The sequence below is a fragment of the Natrix helvetica genome (genome assembly GCF_964273705.1).
Source record: "Natrix helvetica genome assembly, chromosome: 2".
NCBI classification, from domain to species: Eukaryota; Metazoa; Chordata; class Lepidosauria; order Squamata; family Natricidae; genus Natrix; species Natrix helvetica.
This window is the reverse complement of record NC_138552.1, coordinates 188,947,267-188,967,417: the sequence shown is the minus strand read 5'-3', so window position 1 is coordinate 188,967,417 and position 20,151 is coordinate 188,947,267. Positions and strand designations below refer to the sequence as shown.

Below are 20,151 nucleotides of genomic sequence, written 5' to 3'. Positions count from 1 at the left end.
TGCGTGGGTCTACTTTCCTCTTGTGCTGTACCTCTGGGTATATCTATGGAAAACCTAGGAGAGGTGCATGCATCTTGCTCTGTGGCCAAAGGAAAAAGAACCTGTTGGCAGCCTTTGGAGCTGCTGCCCAGCTGATTCTCCCAGAGGGATATGTTAGGGATTTTTTTTCTGGAATATTTTTTTTTCCTGCAGCCCTGCTGTGATTCAGCTATTTTTGAGCTCAGTCTTTCTTTTGCTCATTTCTCCTATCGTACCAAAGCTCTTTTCATTCTGCTCAGCTTTCAGAGACCTGTGGGTAGGTAGGCAGAGTTCTGAGCCTTTTCACCTACCTTTTGATATGTTTATGGGTTGGAATGGACAAAAAAGAAAATGTCACTACATTATTTATACGACATCTTTGCGTGCCTGCAGGCAAATGACATCTTTATGTGTTGTCCCTCCAACCAGTGGGTGCCTCAAGTGTTGTACACCATCCAGATCTAAAAAAATAATAAAGCAAGGACAGCATTAAAAGCTGAGTGGAACAATGTAGTTTTTAAACAGCATCTAAAGAATAATCAAAGAGAGCCTCTTTTGGCATATTCCAGGTACCACAAATGTGAGGGGCATTTTTTCATTCCCAAAGGGGTGGGTGGATCTACAATGGGAAGTCTCATTGCAAATTACAGGTAGATACAATTAAGAGGAAGTAGACTTTAACATATCCTTGCCCCCAACTATCCAAAGACTTTTAAGAAAAGCAAGCAACTTGAGGTTTTTCTTGAAAATAAGCACAAAGCCAGTAAACCTGATCCGGAATCTCTTGGCATGGCATGTAAACTCGCTCTTGTCATTAGTTTGGAATGATGCCTTACACTACTGATGACAGTAAAATGTACAAGTCTCTCCTTAAACAACAAGATTTTATCATGTTTTTCATGTTATGCAGATTCAACATGTTAGAACATGTTTTTCACATGCAATAATTACAAGGAAAGTCCACATGATCCCTTATATCTCCTTGGGGTCATGGAGGTGTGAGGAGTCATCAATATGTTAGCATTTTCTCATCCAATTCATTCATGGCTGACTAGAGAGACAACTAAATGCTAGTAGGACAGGTGATCCTCATTTACTAATAGTAATTGGGACTGGAATTGCCTTGCTAAACAATGTGATTATAAAGCACAGCATCACATGACCACACTGACTTATGATAGCAGTTTCAGCAGTCCCAGTTGCCATTGCTAAGTGAATCCTGTGAAGTTGCAGCATACTGCAATCAACATTGACTTTCCTTGTGGGAAGCTGGCAGTGAAAATCACAGTTAGTCAATTGCAAAAAGCAGCTTTACTTGGAACAGTTTACATTCAGCAATGATCTATTTAATACCATCAAACAAGAACACCTGCCTATTCCAGGTCCTTGGGAAGGATTCAATAGATGCATAAAAATGACAAATTCAGGATAGCTGTGGTGAAGTAAGGCTATCCTAAAAATGCTTTTTCAGGTGACAACTGGACTTCCTTGTTTTTTTTTCCCTTTGGAAGACATTTCGCTTCTCATCCAAGAAGCCACCTTCAGCCCTGACTGGATGGTGGGGAATGGAAAGATTTATATTCCTTGCAGACAGATGGTCATTTGCATTCTTTAAGAGAGTTGTTGAGGCCACTTGGGGGTTTATCTATGTCCTCAGGCTCACCTGAGTAGTGCAAATGGGTGTGGAGCCCAGGCTGCAGGATGTTTTTCTGCCCTGTGTCCCTTTTCTGTTGAAGACAGGTGCAGGCTCTGTTGGGGATGAGCCTGTGTTGTCTGCATCTCAAACTGAAGTGTAAATGGTTCCTGTAGTCTGCAATTTTTCTGGAAATCCATTCATACTCCCACACCATTCAAAGGGTGTTCATCCCAAAATGCATAGGTAAAAGTCTATGGAGATTCTCAGTCATCCAGGTCATGATTGTCCTAAAGGTGCTTTTTCAGGAGGCAACTGGACTTACTTGCTTTTTCTTTTGAAGATGTTTGAAGAGTGGAAGTACTTCATGTAGTAGGCCTTTCTTTTAATACCTCTTGTATTCTTTTTTCCATTGGCCGTCTTCCAAGAGACATCCAAAAGACGTAAAAGCATCATATTCGCCCTGAGAATAAAACCCAAAATTTCACAACTGATTGTTTCTTGATGACTTTTTTTTAATGATTCCAGTCTTTCTTCTTCATCCCTCCCTTTCTAATTGGCAACAGCTGAATTATACAGCTTTTCTTTCACAGCAAAGTTAATATAGGCCCTTTGATGGAGCACAGCTCCATTAGATTGTGAGTTCTTGATGGTTTCCAACTTTGTAGACTTTTTTTTAAAAAAGAAAATAGTCTAAGTTCAAGCAGTCGTTAAGCATATGCTCCAGTGATTACCAAAATGACAACCCTGTCATACAAGAAAATGAGTAACAATAGTTGCTATGGATTTCCGAGCTCACCTAATCGCATTTCTTCAGAGCCTATATAATTATTGTCATTAGGCTGAGCTTCAATAGCATGACAGATTTATTTAAAAGCTAAAAATAATGTCCAACAACAGATCATTCTCCTTCATTCTCCTTTTATTTCCCGCCCACTTACCTCCCCCCCCCTTTTCAAAATATCTGTATAGAAGGACAGAGGGAGCCTCACTGTAAATTGTTCAGAAACCAGTGTGGTGTTTTGGAAACAAGCTGGATGACCTAATTTTGAATTTCAGCAAAAATAAGAGAGCTTGCTAAGGGAGGATGCTAGGCACCACTTTCTTTTGCAATTGTTTTATTGTTATTCCTTCCAGAAAATGGTGAACAGGGGGGCAAGGATTTTATTTATTCCTGTGCAATTAAATCAGCATGCCATCAACAATTTTGTTGGTAAAGTACATTTAATATGTGAATCCCATATTATTTATTCATGAACTAGAACTAACCCAGAGTATTCCAGCATAAAATGTTCCCTTATGTATTAAAGTGTGGAGTCTACTGCCAAATAAAGATTTTTTTTAAAAAAAAATCTAGATGTTGCTTTTTTTTTAATACTCCAGAATTTATTTTCAGAGATGTGGGAATTCTGAATAATTCTTCTACACAGCAGTGGCAAACCGCTGTGCATAATCATATGCATATTTTTGGGAATAAATATTTACCAGTAAAAATGGACAGGATCAGACTGAACAGAATTGCACAATTCCAGGAAACCAGGCAGAGAGAAAGGCAAGTGGGAGCCGCTTCATATATAATCCAACCAAAGACATCGGATCCTACCATTGTCCGGAGACCAGATCTGAGGGGCAGATGGAGTGAATCAACCTGATAATGTGGTGATATATCTAGCAAGTCTACAGTGCAGCCTGAAACCATTTAGCAAACAAGAACTCATTTACTCCTTTGCTTTTTTTTTTTTTTTTGTATTCCTTTTCTATTTGGGAAGGAAATTAAGAATGCAGCCAAGAGTTATGATGCCCTCTCCATCTGCTACATGCTGCAAAGCCATGTTTATGTATATGTGTTTGTTTCCTTTTAACAAATTTTTATTGAAGTTTATCTTAATGTAAAATACAAACAGGAATAAATAGAGAATTAAAAAGGAAAAAGAAGCGGGAAAGAAGGGTGAGGTACAGAGGAAAGAAAATAAGCACTTTTTTCAGCACAGTAGGTACAGAATAGAGCTGCAACTTCAACATTTTACTTTTACATAATAGATACTAGCAATAGCAGCAGCACTTAGACTATATCGCTTCACAGTGCTTTTTACAGCCCTCTCTAAGCAGTTTACAGAGTCAGCATGTTGCCCCCAACAATCTGGGTCCTCATTTTACTCACCTCGGAAAAATGGAAGGCTGAGTCAACCTTGAGCCTGGTGAGATTCAAACTACCAAGTTGCAGGCAGCCAGCAGTTAATAGAGGTAGCCTGCAGAACTTCATTCTAACCACTGTGCCATCACGGCTTTAGCTGTTTCTGTAGCACCAAACTAATAATTGAAAATCAAAGTCAAAATTACTTTCCGCTCCCCCCATTTCAAATGCAAAGTCTAGAAGGGGTCTCCAAGTAGAAACAAAACTGGATATGTTCTTTTTCTTAAAGCAGTTTTGTCATTTCTGTCAGCTTCATCATTTTTTCCATCTATTTTTCCTTTGTGGGAATTGACATTGCTTTCTATTTTTTCACATATAGAATTTTTGCTACAGTCAAGATGTACGATAACAGTTTATGCATACATGTTTGTCTATTGGACAGTCTTAACATATGAATGAAGGCGAATATACGTGGGCCAGGATAATGTTGCAGGATCCAATCTGAGTCAGTCACTGGAACCAGACGTTTTGTCTTCTGAGCTTTCGGACTTGTGCTGGAGGCCCTCTTCTGGGAACTTCTCTCTTAATATGACATACTTGTCATACTAATAACAGAAATTAAATAAGTTTCCTCCATTAATTAGTTGGCAGCATGGCACAGCTCTTTCCAGTGCACCAAGCCTTGTCTTCCTCCTGTTGTACTGTTGAGATCTTGTGCAAAGAAAAGAAGGTGGGACTTGAAGTAATTGAAAGCACCCAGTGGCACTTTTGACTGAATGGTGAGAAGCACATTTTGCATCCCAGGTAAATTTGAAGCTACATTGGATATTATGTGTTATCACTGAGAACAAATCAGAAAAAGAGGAGACTATTGTCTCTGTGCCATCAAACGGAAATATGTATAGAAGTCATAGAAGGAGGGTACTGTGATGCAATTATCCTGAAGAGAGATGAGAGAGAGGCCTGGATGGATTGTACGATGATGTGAAGATCTTCAGGATTTGTATAGGTGACGATGTGGCAACTAAATAAAGAGAAAACTTGTCATTTGGAGAGCCTGGAAAAAGGCATGCAATAATGAAAGGGAAGTAAAGGGGAAAGTGAAGGATTTTAGCAAGCACTAAGCCACGGTGACCTGAGGAGGGTTTGAAAGACTATTGATTTGGTTTATTTTCACTCAGAGATAAAGTGTCGGGAGATGGGAAATGTAAAAAGACTCAAAAGCAGTTTCTTGAAATTCTAGTTCTTTCTTTCAATATGAACATAATTCTCAATACAGCTCTTTCTTCTTGCTAGTCTGCTTGCTTTTCTTTTTAAGCTCCATGGATTCATATTGTCAATGCCAGCCTTCCTGGATGGCTAGGCATCAACTTTATGAAACACAGTAACATTGCTTCAAATACCTATGTCCTTGATATTTATTCAGACAGATTATCAAAAGAGGTTAGCAAGCAAAAAAAAAAAAATCCCACTTAATGTAATTGTTCAGTGCAGTCTTTGTTATGGCTTCTTACTCCCTTCATTTCAAAGACACATTGCTTGTTTTTAATGCAAAATGCATTCCTCTTCTCCGTTACGGACAGTTACCACTTTAAACTGTAGTACTATTTACAGTCAGTATAAGTAGAAACTTCAGTTGCTTCTATGTTTTTTTCCAAAAAGGGAGAATCTTCTGATATTCTGTGGATTTAAATGGAACATCATAAAACTAAAGAGAATTTATAGTGTCAGTCCATTAAGTAGATTTAATGGCAGGAACACAACCAATGTCTATTTGTGTAAAACTTTATTTATTTATTATTTATTTATTAATTCAATTTATAGGCCGCACCCTCTCCACAAAGGGACTCGGGGCGGCGTACAACTCAAAATACAAATAAATGACAAGGAGGAGGTAATCAAAACATTGTACAATTCATAAATAAATAATAATAAGTTAAAAACAACACAATAAAATTTAAAACAATTAAAATACCCAAAAAATCAGTTAGTTTAAATTTAAAATTGTCCAGGGGGGATTAGAAAATGTAGTTGTAATTTAAGCCAGGCCAGCTAGTTGGAACAGGTGGGTCTTGAGTTTCGTGCGGAAGGAGCGCAGATCGGTAGTTGTCCTAATGTCGGGGGGGGAGGTCATTCCAGAGGGCTGGGCCCATCACAGAGAAGGCCCTTCCCCTCGGCGGCGCCCTCTGGCATTGCTTAGTGGACGGCACCTGGAGGAGTCCCTCTCTGTGAGAACTTAAAGACTACTTGAGATTCCATGAAAACTATGTTGATACCAGCCCTCTTTAACAGCTGACCTTGAAGAAGGTTCCGTTTGGAAATTTATGGCAATACCGTTTGTAAGATTCACTGTCATTTAGTGCTAAACAATTGTTTCTGACTTCAAAGACAATAGAAGTTTCTGACAGGACAATCCAACAAATGTATTGTTGATTACCCATGTGTCCTTTCCAATTATCTGGAATATAAATTATTACATTTAAAAGCTCCTAGTTGCTGAAAGGCAGTTACAATTTATACCAATGCATTCTTTTGCACATCGTGATGAACGAATTTCTCATAGTGTGGTTTTCCATGTCAGCCTTTTAAGTGACTCAGCTGTAACTTTAACACATTGGGATGAAGAGCAAACATATTGTCTTACAGTTGAGCAGCGGTGGGGTTCAGTTACCATCCCCACCGGTTCGCAAATTTGAGCATGCACCATGTCTGTGCATGCGCACTGCCTTTTGTGCATGTGCAGTAAGTCGTGCATTACATGAGCGTGGGGGAGTGGAGCCTCCCGCAGCCACTACTACCGGTTCGCCCGAACTGGAGAAAATCAGCTGACTACCACCTCTGCAGTTGAGTGTTACATTACTTCTTGAAAAGTGTGTTTTGTTTTTAATAGCAGGTAATTTTATTATGTTTTAGAAGATTAAAATGTTATTATTGTTAAAAAAAATTAAAATTTAGTATAACTTTTAGTATTTTAGTATATTATATAGTTAACTAAAAGTTCTCCTACTTTTTAGCATATCAAAGATTCATTAAGATGAATGTTTATTTTAATATTCTAAAGATAGAACGTTAAGTTTTTAACAAGCACTTTGATGAATTCTTGAACTACATCCTACAAATTATTATAGCTTGATGTAGCGTAATAACAAACTTTCAACATTCTAATAATTTATTCTGTATTAATTTAGTACCTGTTATCAGGTCCACATCCATGAAAAGCTGTGTGCTTTTTAAAAAATTAACTTTAAGAAAGAAAGTATTCCCTGGTACAATGTATGAAATAGCAACTCACTGACAACATAAGGTTTGCCAGCAGATAATGAATCAATCTATTAAAATTCATAATGTTCATACAATGCTTTTGTTGGATTGGGTAATGGATAGGCACACACAGGCTCAATGGTAACATCAGCTCTTTATTAAGTACAACAAGTGAGAACAATCCAGCGAAGGTTGAGTCTGACAGCAGCCCTTTTATAGGGAGCTGTCAGACCCTTCGACCAATAAGATTAAACCTCTGTTCCCGCCAGAACAGAGGACCTTGGTGGAAACCACTGTAGTTAGAACAAGTATCTAACACCCCTCCCCTCTTGGATGGAACAATCCTACTTGTTATGTAGTCACACAGGTAGGCGGGCTTTTGGGTAGCTCTGCCTGACCTGCACAGTTCAGTAGAAGGGGTTTCCTTGGAAAGGTCGGACAAACCTGTTTGCTCCGCAGCTCTGCTTGGTGGAAGCTCCTGGAAACTTTCACAGGCTGCGTCTGGAGCTTCTAGAGCCGGTTCGCTCGGAGCTCACTGCGGGCCTGCAACATAACCAGATAAGTTTCCCAGTACCCTCGGGCTTGAGCTGGCCATGGAAGGAGTGAGTGTTTGCTCCATTTGGGTAGGGCTTTGGCTGACTTGTGCAGGAGTTACCTCTGGTTTTCTAAGAGTGGAGTTGGAAAGGCGGCCACGGAGTTAGTCAATGTGCCTTCTCCAATTCCTACCATCCTCAAGTTCTAGGAGGTAAGAGCGAGGGCCAGTGATGCCTATCACTGTGGCAGGAATCCACAGAGTTCCCCCGGCGTAGTTGTGGGAATATACTGAATCCCCTATGCTAAATGTCCGAATCTTGCTTGTGGAGTCTGGGGGCGATAAGGCAGAATAATTTGGGTGTAGCTTGTCTAAGTGGGACCTTAGTGGTGACCCATGAGAAGTTCGGAGGGGCTTCTCCCTGTAGTAGCACTGGGTGTGATGTGCTGAATTAGCAAATAGTGGTCAACCCATGTTTGCCAATCTCCCGGGGCTATCCTAGAGAGGGCCTCTTTGGCAGATCTTATCATTCTCTCCGCCTCACAATTGGAGACCGGATGGAATGGCGCTACCAGGGCATGCCTGATTCCCTGAGCAGCTCGGAAGGTCTCAAATTGCATGGCCGTGAATTGGGGCCCGTTGTCAGAGACCAAGACATCGGGCAGGCCATGCGTGGAGAAAAGTCTCCGTAGCACCTTGATGACTACTTCTGCTGTAGTGGAGGTCATCAGGACTACCTCTAACCATTTTGAGTAGGCGTCCACAACTACGAGAAATGTCTGGCCATGAACTGGGCCAGCAAAGTCAATATGCACCCTAGACCATGGTGCTTGAGGTTACTCCCACTCCTTAGTGGGCACCTCTGGGGGAGCTGGTCTGGACTCCTTGCACGGTGTGCAGGTAGCCACCCATTCTTCGATCTCCCTGTCAATGTTAGGCCACCACACGTAACTCCTAGCCAAAAACTTCATCCTGACAATTCCAGGATGCCCTACGTATAAAGCCTCTAATACTGCAATGCACAGTTTGGGTGGATCAACGACTGGTCCCCCCATGGTAAACAGCCATTTGGAACCAATAACTCATAACGTTTGGCAAAATACATTTTGAAATCAGCCCCAACAGGCCCCTTGGGCCACCCCCTCCACACCCAGTTCAAAATTTGTTTGATTGTAGAGTCCTTTGCAGAGTGACGGGCAATGTCGCTTGACGAGACAAGCACAGTCTCAAGGCAGTCAATGAGGAGGACTGGCATCTCGGGGATAGGGTCAGTGAGAAGTTCAGGCAGTGGGCAGCGGCTTAGAGCGTCAGCATGCCCCAAAGTGGAGCCTTGTCGATGGATGAGACGGTAGGAGTAGGCAGCTAGGAAGATGGTCCATCTTGTCATGCGAGGTGATAATGACACTGGAGTAGGTCGGTCCCCAGCCAGTAAGCTCAACAACGGGTTGTGGTCCATAACCAGTTTGAAGTCCTGGCCATATAGATACTCATGGAACCTCTTTACTCTGGCCACTGCAGCCAAAGCCTCATGGTCCAGCTGGCTGTAGTTCCGCTCTGTGGCAGACAAGGTCCTGGAGTAAAATGCAATAGGGGCTTCGGTTCCATTGGGCATGTGGTGGCTGAGGACACTGCCGATGCCGAATGGGGAAGCGTCGCAGGTCAGCACCAATGGCAGGGTCTGGCTGTATTGTACCAGAAAGGAGTCCGTCAACAGGAGTCGTTTTACCACAGCAAATGCGGCAGCCTCGGCTCTGCCCCAGGACCACTTCACATTCTTAGCCAGGAGATGGTGTAATGGCTCAGCAATGGAGGCTTTCTGTTCAAGGAAGACGCTGTAGAAATTAAGGAGCCCAAGGAACGCCTGCAGCTCAGTTTGATTGCGAGGTGTGGGGGTGTCCTGAATTGCTTTAATTTTTTATGTGGTCGGGTGAATCCCAGAGCCGTTGATTAGGTACCCTTGGCATGTTAATTTGGCATTTTTCTTTTTTGAGACGGAGGCCTTTGTCTCTAATTCAAGCCAAAACTGTTCGTACACGTTTGAAAAGTTGTGCCTCATTTGCAGCCGATACCAAGATGTCATCGAAATAGGTAACGACTCCTGGAATCCCCTGAAAAGCCGTTCCATGATGCTTTGGAACAGTCCAGGGGTGATACTAATGCCGAATTGCAGGCAGTGACATTTGAATGCACCCCTGTGCGTCACAATGGTTTGGGCCTCCACTGTACGCCATCTACAGGCAATTGTTGGTATTCCTGCGCCATGTCCAATTTTGTGAAAAAATTTCCGGGGCCTAACGAATGAAGAAGGTGCTGTACTATGGGTATAAGGGTAGGCACTTTGTTGTAGCACTTTATTTAGTGTGCACCTGTAGTCTGCGCAGATGTGGACAGACCTGTGAGATTTGACAGGTGTCACTGTAGAGGTCTCCCAACATGCATGATTGACCGGTTCTAGGATTCCCTGCCCTACGAGCTTGTCAATTTCCCTGTCAATCTTGGGGCAGAGAGCAAAAGGTACTCTCCTGGGTTTTAGCTTATTGGGGCTATGTTGGGGTCAAAACTAAAAGAAATTGGAGTTCCCACATACTTATCCAGACCGGTGCCAAAGACGTCCTTGAACTCCTTAAAGATGGCTTCAGCGCCATTATAGGCAGATGTCAGTGGTGCGAAGATGCTGCTTCTTTAGGCTAGGGATAGCCTGTTTTAGGGTAGACCATGGCATGATGGTCAGTGATGACCCGGTGTCGATCTCCACCTCACATGGAGAGTCCTCGATGAGGACTGTGACCTTCAGCTTTTTTGGCCGCCTGGTGCAGACTTGGCCAATTGATGTATGGTAGGTGACCCTATTGTTACCCTCTGAGCACTGTGGTGGCTTCTGCCAGGCCCCTTGGTTGGGCCTCTGTTGGCGGTTTGGTACACTTCTAGGCTGCCAGGTAGTGGCATGGAATTCGCTCCGGCACACCTTGGTGATGTGTCCCTTTTGCTCGCAGCGCTGGCAGGTTGCGTCGCGGAAATGGCAAGCCAATCTGGCATGGTCTCCGCAGCTAGCGCAAGGCGGGAGACACAGTTTGAATTTGTGCACTGGCTGGGCGCAGCTACTGCGCATACGCCAGCTGTCATCTTCCTCACCCTCTGAGCTCTCAGGCTCTGCAGCCTTGCGATGTACGTGTGTACTCTTTCGCATATCTTGTGGAGCGCTTTGGCACTGCAGAGTCTCAGTAGATTTGATGGCTGATTCGGACACCCTGGCTTCATCCAAGGTGATCTGCAGAGTGAGGTTAGATTTAGTGAGTAACCTCCTCTGTAGGTTAAGTCCCATACGCCGCAAATTATGTGGTCCAGAATCAGCTCGACCAGGTCTCGGAATTTGCAGTATGTGGTGGCCTTGTGAAGCACCGCAACGTTCTCATTTATCGACTCACCCTCTTTCTGGTTCCTGATGTTAAACTCATGCTGGCGAATGTGCTCGGACAACTTGGGGGCATAGTGGGTCCTCAGCGTCTGCTGGAGCATGGACCAGGCAACTGATTGCAGCGGTGTCGGCTCAGAGAAGTCTTTCCCCATCTCGAATATTTCCCGGCCACAGTATCCGAGGAACATGTTCTTCTTGCGGCCTTCAGAAAGGTCCATGAGGTCGTTTGCCTCAAGGAAGCACTCAAATCGTAGCATGTACTAGTCCCAGTGCTCAGTGACTAGGTCATACGGAGTCGGTAGGCCGTGCATGGCCATTTTGTGTTCAGAGGGCATTTTGAGTTTGCCGCTCAAAAATGGCTGCTTGAAGCCGCGCTGAGCTCCGGGCTGGATGTACTTGCTGGATTGCTACGCTCTTTTTGGTTCTCCTTGTTGCCTTCCAATCCCATCCTCGTCACTAGTATTAGATTGGGTAATGGATAGGCACACACAGGCTCAATGGTAACAACAGCTCTTTATTAAGTACAACAAGTGAGAACAATCCAGCGAAGGTTGAGTCTGACAGCAGCCCTTTTATAGGGACCAATAGGATTAAACATCTGTTCCCTCCGGAACAGAGGACCTTGGTGGAAACCACTGTAGTTAGAACAAGTATCTAACAGTTTTCTTATGAAGACAATATTTTTTATTTTTTATTGTACAATGTTAATACTGCTGTATTTAGATGAATAGTTTTTCTTCAGATAATTTATCTTTTAAAATGAAAGGTCATCTTACGTTTATACATTTTAACAATAATATGATCATAATTTATAAAAATAATGGAGCAGATGTGCTTGTCTAATCTTCCATTCTTGGCAGGAAAATATTCAAAATATAGTGTTGTCTTCTTTCTAGGATAAATACTGTACATTTTGATTGTGTCAATTCTTATTAATGTTTCTAGCTTTTGGGAGAGAATATATGTTTATTTATATACTTCTGTTGTTGCAGATAAACCTACTGGTAATTAATTCAGATATTATACAGATAGAATCAACTATCCATCATTTAGTTCTCTACAGAACAAATAACTGGGTGTAATAAATTTTAACTACATTTTACTCAGAATGCTAAATTCATAATGGTTATCATTTCTGTCTCCTGAATATGATATCCCTCTCCAAATTGCATTGTAGAAAACCACCTTAGAGAACAAAATCCTGCAAATGTCCCCACTGAATGGGGAAAAAAAATTACTGTTCGGTATACTAAAAACTGTGTGCCTCACACTAACATAATAATAAACCAGCTCTGCTAACCAAAGTCATAAAAGTTGACCCAATTAATCCTCCAAGTGCTCTTTGCCCAATGTTATCATTCTGTAAGTATGTCTATAAGAGGTAGATATTTATTGACAATAATTAATATTTGCAGCATTTATATAAAATAAATGTTAAATTTATATATGTAACCCTTCAAGGTTCCACATTTAGACATGTATGAAGTAAAATCTGGGCTCCCTAATTGGAGATGAGAGGGAAGGTGAAGAACACCCAAAATGTAAAATGTTTAGGGAAAATATATTAACAATACAATGATGTTCAAATGAAAATCTAATTGGGCTGTAAGACTGGCATATTTCATTGCCTGATCAGAGGGAGAGAATAAATTGTTGCAAAATTCAGTGAGGTGAGATAGAATGATAAAAATTGGGTGGGCTGATTGGAAGATTGCCAGTAGATAGGAAGATGAGGAATCATGTGTACATTTACATGTGTGTAAAATGGCAGATGGAGTTAATAGATATTTGGTTTGGAAAGTGTAAGAAGGGGACATGATGATGGGAAACCCAAGTCTAAAATGAATATCCTCTTTTCCACAGGTCCCACTCAGTGCCCAGGTCTTCTCCATAATTTCCTATATGACAACTAGAGAAAATCTGTTCCTTCTTCTACATTCAGAAGGAAGCTTGGAATTAAAAATCTAGGAACTAGGATGGATTGCCAGAGGTAGATTGGGTGGGGCTTCCATGAATAGGCTTAGTTCCTTAGTTCCTGTTCAAGCTGTGGTGTGCCTGTGTAAGGGGTGTTGAAATTCTGGCATTTGTTATCAGATTGACTCTGAGATACATGGATGAATGAAAGGGCATTAAAAGGCAGAGGAAGGGAAGGAAGGAAGGAATTACTTATGAGTTTCAACTCGATTTTTAACAAAATGAAGCGATAACATACATTAAATTCAAACCAAAAACAATGTGAATACTACTATCAAATAATCAACTCTTGTAATGGAGTGATTAAAAAAAGCTACATGAATGTTAAATATAGATTATATTACCATTCTATTGAAGATTTATTGTATACATGATTATTCTATTGAAAGTCTTTCACATTCATATTTGTACATCGCAGAACTGTGCATTAAATAAATAACTTGAAAGAGAGAGTTGCTGTGAAGTTTATTAATTACTTATTTAAAGGCTCTGCAACAGTGCATAACAATAAATAATTCAAGAAGACCTCTAATCTTGTTTTCTTTCTTCTTAATTGGTTTTATAGCATTGTTTTGGTATTTAGCCCTTATTTTTTTAAAAGAAAATACTTAACATGGGGAAAAAAGGCAAGCTTTATCTTACTACGCTTGGCAAATAACTATTTGTATGTAGGAACTTCAGAATTCAAGAATTCCAGTTTGAGTTCATGGCTTTGACTGGTGAGAAATTATATGAAATCTTATAGATTTATCACTTTCCCAGTGTAAGAAATCTATATACATATGTTAAAGATTTTTTTTTTAAATGGATTCATAAAATATAATCCCCAGTTTGGGAAAGTAACACATAATGAATAATTATAATAAAGTTCTTCGTCTGTATTCATGAAAAAAAGGAAGAGAGGTCAAGAGTGACATTTAAATGTTCCAGTGTAAGAATAGATTTTACCCTTCAAATATAAATAGCTTTAGGCCACAGGAGTAAGACCTACACAATAAACTTTCTGTATTTGCTATTAATGGCTTTGACAAAAAGACAGTACAGTGACATAGCAGATGTCTAGAATTAAGAACTACTGATACACATTTGTCATATGTTTTGAGACTCAACAAGTTTCACATAAACATATTCTTACATGCACTTATTTTAACACAGTTAAAATTGTACTAATTGTTATGAATTTAAAAATATAGTACTATTTCCAAAAAGTCAATATTCAGTGAGTGTTCATTTAAAATGTCTAGAATTATAGAAGGAACCATCAAGGCAAGGGATGTCAAACTTGTGTCGTCACAGCATTATCACATGATGTATCATGATCTTTTCCCCCTTCACTAAACTGGGAGTGGGTGTGGCCAGCACATGATGCATCCGGCCCGCAGCCCGTGAGTTTGACATGGGGATCTAGGCCATCAAGACTAACCTTCTAGTCAATGTAGGATTTCAAATTCAAGCATTATTCTTGTAGATAGCTATTCAATCAATAGAATGGAATGGAATGGAATAGAAGAGTTGGAAGGGACCTTGGAGGTCTTCTAGCCCAATCCCCTACTCAGGCAGGAAACCCTATACCATTTCAGATAAATGGTTGTCCAGTGTCTTCTTAAAAACTTCCAGTATTTGAGCATTCACAACTTCTGGAGGCAGGTTGTTCCTCTGATAATTGTTCTGACTGTCAGGAAATTTCTTCTTACTTGAAGACATCCTGAAGAGTGAAGCCCTTATCTCATAAGATAATTGGTTCCCCAATCAAACTGCTTTTAATTTAGGAAAATTTTCCCAATGTGCCACCAGAAAGCCATACTGTAATCCATGCACCTTATTCAATAGGGGCTTGTCACCTTTAATTTCTTACATAGTGTCTGACTGTACCACCAAGATCTGACAGGTGTGATGTCCCAGATCTCATCTATGGAATTGTGTTCTCTTGCAGAACGGAGGAGGCATACTTTGCCTGTTGTGGTACCCACACTGTGAGCAGCTTCCTCCTGAGATTTGGAGGGTCCTAACTCTCCTGGCCTCCTAGAACATTGCCAAGACTTGGTGCTTCCCAATTTTCCCATTGATGTTAGAGAAGCCTATTATATGTATGCTTGAGGTAGGAATTCATTATATAGTATCTTAACTTTCTTTTGTATTAAACTGCAACTTTATGGTGTATTTGTGTGTGCATTTGTAAACTGGTTATTAGCTATCCAAAATTATCTATTTTAAGATGGGTATATAAGTTTTCTAAACAAATAAGTCTTCTTTCTTTTTTAAATTTCTCTGTATAGAACATATTGCATTTTTTTAAAAGACTCTGATCATGAGTTCTCCTTTTGACTCATTCCAGTTTCTCTTCTCAGAATTGAAAGCTCAGAACTGGACATAATATTTGAGATGAAAACTAATCAGCAGAAAATAGAAAAGTATTACTTCCAATAATTTATCAGGAATGTTTCTATCGATGTAGCCTAAAATTTTATTTGCCTTTTTTTTTGTAGATTTTATTGGTTAACATAACCCAGCAATGAATATGCTGGGTCATATTCAGTAATATCATCTACAATTCCAATACCCTTTTTACATATATTATTGTCAAATCCTCATCCTTATTTCCTGGCATAATTACAACTGTCCCTCCTGGCAAATGTATTATTATCTGGTTATCTTAGGGGTTTTTTAATTCGTTGTGTCTGTTTTAGGGATTTAAAATTTGTATTTATATAGCTTTGTACAGTTCTTTTAATTGCATTTTAACCTCCTCCAAACTGTACATATTTAACTTTTTTACTGTATTTTCTGATATTTCTATGGACTGTACACCGCCCCGGGTCCCTTTTGGGAGAGGGGGCGGTCTAGAAGCACCAAATATAAATAAATAAATAAATAAATAATTCTCTTTACTATTATATAAGAAACTTGGCTAAGAATTTGTTGAACAATTGTGATTGCTTTTTCCTATGAATTTATTTCTATTAGCTTTTATTACGATATTTTCAGCTGATATCCCTAATCTAACTTAAATTATTTTAGAATCTTAACTACCATTTTAAATTCAATTTCTGTAATATTAACTTTACAATTCAATCTGTATTATTTTCAAATACAATAATTTGAAATGTTTTACCATTTCCTCCTTCCTAATGGCTAAGTTGCTGAGCTTGTCGATCAGAAGGTCGGCAATCCAGCAGTTCGAATCCCTAGCGCCGCCTAACAGAGTGAGCTCCTGTTACTTGTCCCAGCTTCTGCCAACCTAGCAGTTTGAAAGCATGTAAAAATGCAAGTAGAAAAATAGGGACCACTTTGGTGGGAATGTAACAGCGCTCTGTGCACCTTCAGAGTTTAGTCATACTGGCCACATGACCACAGAGACGTCTTCAGATAGCACTGGCCTTCGGCTTAGAAACAGAGTTGAGCACCATCCCTAGAGCTGGAAATGATTAGCACACATGCGTGGGGGAGCCTTTACCTTTACTTAATGCTGACAGAGAATGTCTGGCTCAATGTCACCCAGCCGGTTTTGTGCCTAAGATGGGACTAAAACTTATAGTTTTCCAGTTTTTAGGCTGGTGCCTTAACGCACTATCCCAGACTGGATTATATCAATTAATACACAGCATACAATCAATGTGACAACACAGTTAAGACTAACTTAAATGCTTAGATTTCAACATGTCTCTCCTAAATTTAAACTGGATCTGGAATACTTAATTCAATGTAATGTATCAATGCATCTCCTTGTAATAAATGCAAAAAACTTTATTGCACATTAACAGAAATTTAACGCTTCAAAAGTACCTTTATTTTAAAACATCTACTTTTCCTCATTTTTTTTCTGTTGAGGGAGAGGAAGCTAGAGAATTTCAAATTTGGAAAAAAAAACACATCACATATAATGATGTGAGTGTGTTTAAGGGAAAATGTGTTGTTTCTAATTAATGTATGTGAAATGGATAAATGATAAAACATTGTACATTTGGAGTCTGCATTCTTTTTATCCTAATTTACATTGCATTCAAGTATCGGTGCCATTAAATTAGGGCTGCTGCTTGTGAGATAAGCTCATTAATTTCATTATCCTACTAGCATGTTTGTTTTAGTTGGTTAGACAATCTGTTATGAAACATTTGGATGTATTTATAACCTAAAGGAGAAAACAGTCAAATAGTATTGATCTATTTGCCCTTGCTGGTCAAGTCCCTTTTCTAAGAAACCAAATCCTGTATAAAGACTGGCAGTTGTAGACTAAGATAACATATAGTAGAAATATATAGTCACTGAGCTCTTTATTATACACAAATATCTTTGACCCCCAATTGATTTTGGAAGTTGTAGAATAATGAATAGGGTTTTATAGGCAAGACTATTGCCTCTTCCCAGAGGACAGGTGTCACAGCTCCATACACTCTGGTCTGGCACCATTTTAGTCTGAAAGCATTTAATTATGTACTTTTGAATATCACATGTAGTTCCTAAAGTGATATGTTGTCAAGTAAGTACAATTAATAACTATTCTTTAAAAAAAGACCTGATGGATTTTAAAATAAAGAATATTTTAAAACAACTTTTTCTTTCTTTAAGTAAAATAGGTGTCTTTTATTCATGTTAATTAATGCTTAGTTTAGATATGCATTCTTAACATCCACTAGCAATTAGTAGGTAGGAGGAAACAGAAATTCAGAACAAATAACCCCATACATTACAGTATTAAAACCTTTTATCTCAACATTGCATGCAGGTGAACTTACTTTGTGCATGTGAAGTATTTTCACTTCTTCAGTGAGATGGAGAACTTTTTCTGCAGTTTAAATTTTAATTTAGCATTAAATTATATTACATGATTAAGATAAAGAAAATTGTTTGACTTCACTGCCAATGTTACCGATGAAAACTAAGGTAAATAATATAGAGAAAACAATTTTGGTTCACACATATACTCCATGTAATGATTAACAGAAAAGCCTATAAAATAACCTCCTTCATATTTACAGTATAAAGAATGGATTATGCACAAATCACATTAGGATAAAATGTTGGGATGTGCCATAATAGCCCAAGCTGTGATTCAGAGAGGAACTTCAATATCCAAAGACCGCTAATCTAAGACAAAGGTAGAATCAAAAGCAGAATAGCGAGCTTTTCATGTAAAGGCATTTTAAACGAAATGCTTGGAAATAGAACCATCCATTTTCCTAAAGTTATTTCAGTGGCATCGGGCTGTTTCCAATACAAGTAGACTTTGGGCTATAATGGCAATTGACACCAGAATTTCAATCACTAAGCAATGCAGTCAGAAAACATGAGACTGCATTGCTTAGTGATGGCAATCCTGGCAGTTTCCATTGCTGACATTAAGCAAGAGACATGCAAGTTGTTAATGAAGAAGTGCCACACGGGAAGAGATAGGAACCCAGAGATGCTTGCTTATGCCACTGAACCTGCATCCCAGGCAAAAAAACTGGTGGATGTGAGCCACAGGCAGAATGGAATTATGGAGGATGGGTGGATGGGTGGGTGCCACAGGCAGGTGCTACAAAGCACGGGCAGGAGCTATGGAGTACAAGTTCACCATGCTGCCCAGGTGCTCTTCAGGAGCAAAAGTGAATAGTGGGAACATGAGCAAATTGTGGGATAGACTTGGAAATTATGACCCGTTTCTCCATTGGGTTCGTTTTTGGGAAGCCAGCCTAGAAGGTTGCAAATGGTGATTGTGTGATTTGGGACACTGCAACCATGAAAGCTGGTTGCCAAGAGCCAAATTCTGGTCATGTCCATGGGAATGCCGCAATGGCTGCAACTCTAAGAACCATTCATAAGTCCCCCTCGTTCAGTGTTGTCATAATTTTGAATGGTTGCTGAATGAGTGGTTGTTATCTTTTTTAACACTGCCGTTTTTAATATATACATAATTTATTGCTAAAAATAACCGGAGGATAATGATAAAGTACAGGCAAAAAATATAGTAACAGTGCCATCTCTGAAGACCCGAGATGATCGTTCAGTTGATGTAAGTATATTTTGGGATAGAGACAGAGAAGAAGGGATTCTATTGACAGGGTTCCAAGTGATACCCCCAACAAAAAAAGATGGTTTCCAGAGCTGACATCTATATCACAATCTTGGAAGAAGTATTAGTTTTTGCAAAATTAATTATTTCCAGTTGCAAGGACTTGTCCAGGCAAACACCAGGAGTTAAAAAATAGATTCAAAAGTGCAAGGACACACACACACATACACATCCTTTTTTAAAAAAAATGGTCTCTAAAAAGTAGACTAAAAGTTATTACTATGTAGTTGGGAATTTGTGATTAATCGCTGAAATGAAGTAAGGAAACACTGCTGAGTTTAAAAATGAGGGAAGGCTGAACACAGCAGCTAAGCGATTAAAGTGAGCTGATGTATTAACAGAGCCCAGCTGCAAATCAATTCAGATAGAAAGAGAATATCAGCTTACAGGCCAGTTTAATGGGAGGTAATTAAAGCAATTATTGCTTCATTCTTAATGTTGCCCCAGGCAATTAAGGATCCTACTAAGATCACCACTGCAGAAATTAGAACGTTAGTGTTAGTTTGCACAAATATGCTAGCACAAATATGCTAGTAACCAAAATCTGGTCAATGCACAGCTCAAATTTAGAATTCTGTAATCATTCCACCAAAGCCATTTTTTTTCTACTTAAGAAAATGTACTGTATGTCTTTTCATTATGAAGCATAGTTTTGTTATTTCTAGGAATTAACAAAATCCTAGACCGGCATATATCTGGTTCTGAATTTGGGGTGATTTTCTGTGATTTTCAAAACTAAAGAAGTAATTCTTGAAAGAAGCAATTCAGAATAATATTCAGAATATGGAGCATTATGTATTCTTCACATAAAAGGTCATATTCCATACACTTAGCTACAGACAAATGTAAGCAAAGTTCATAATCAGAGTTTATAATAGTAAATGTAGCCTTTCATTTTTTCATTTATTACCATTTTTGCTACAATTAGCAATAGCAGTAGCACTTAGACTTATATACTGCTTTATATACCCTAATGCTTTAGAACAGTCTGAGATGTTTCCAAATGTTAGTATATTGCACCCAACAATGTGGCTCCTCATTTTATCAACCTCGGAAGCAGGCATGAAATCCTCTTACCTTCGCTACCAGTTCGGAATAGGGAGCTCGCACGCTGCGCTTCTGTGCATGCACC

At 39.6% G+C, this 20,151-nt stretch overlaps 1 protein-coding gene across 6 annotated transcripts in view; it reads left to right on the top strand.

Moving 5' to 3' along the window:
* HS3ST5 (heparan sulfate-glucosamine 3-sulfotransferase 5) overlaps window positions 1–20,151 on the top strand; it is a 204,727-nt gene that overhangs the window by 122,347 nt on the left and 62,229 nt on the right. Inside the window, exons 3-4 of one of the 6 annotated variants that reach the window (XR_014174667.1) lie at window positions 14,901–15,065; window positions 15,316–15,397. The exons of 4 other annotated variants lie outside the window; for them this stretch is intronic. The gene's annotated coding sequence lies outside the window, so the exon portion shown is untranslated. Of the gene's footprint in view, window positions 1–14,900; window positions 15,066–15,315; window positions 15,398–20,151 lie in introns of those variants that run through there. One more of the 6 variants, XM_081944613.1, reaches the window with a different exon arrangement.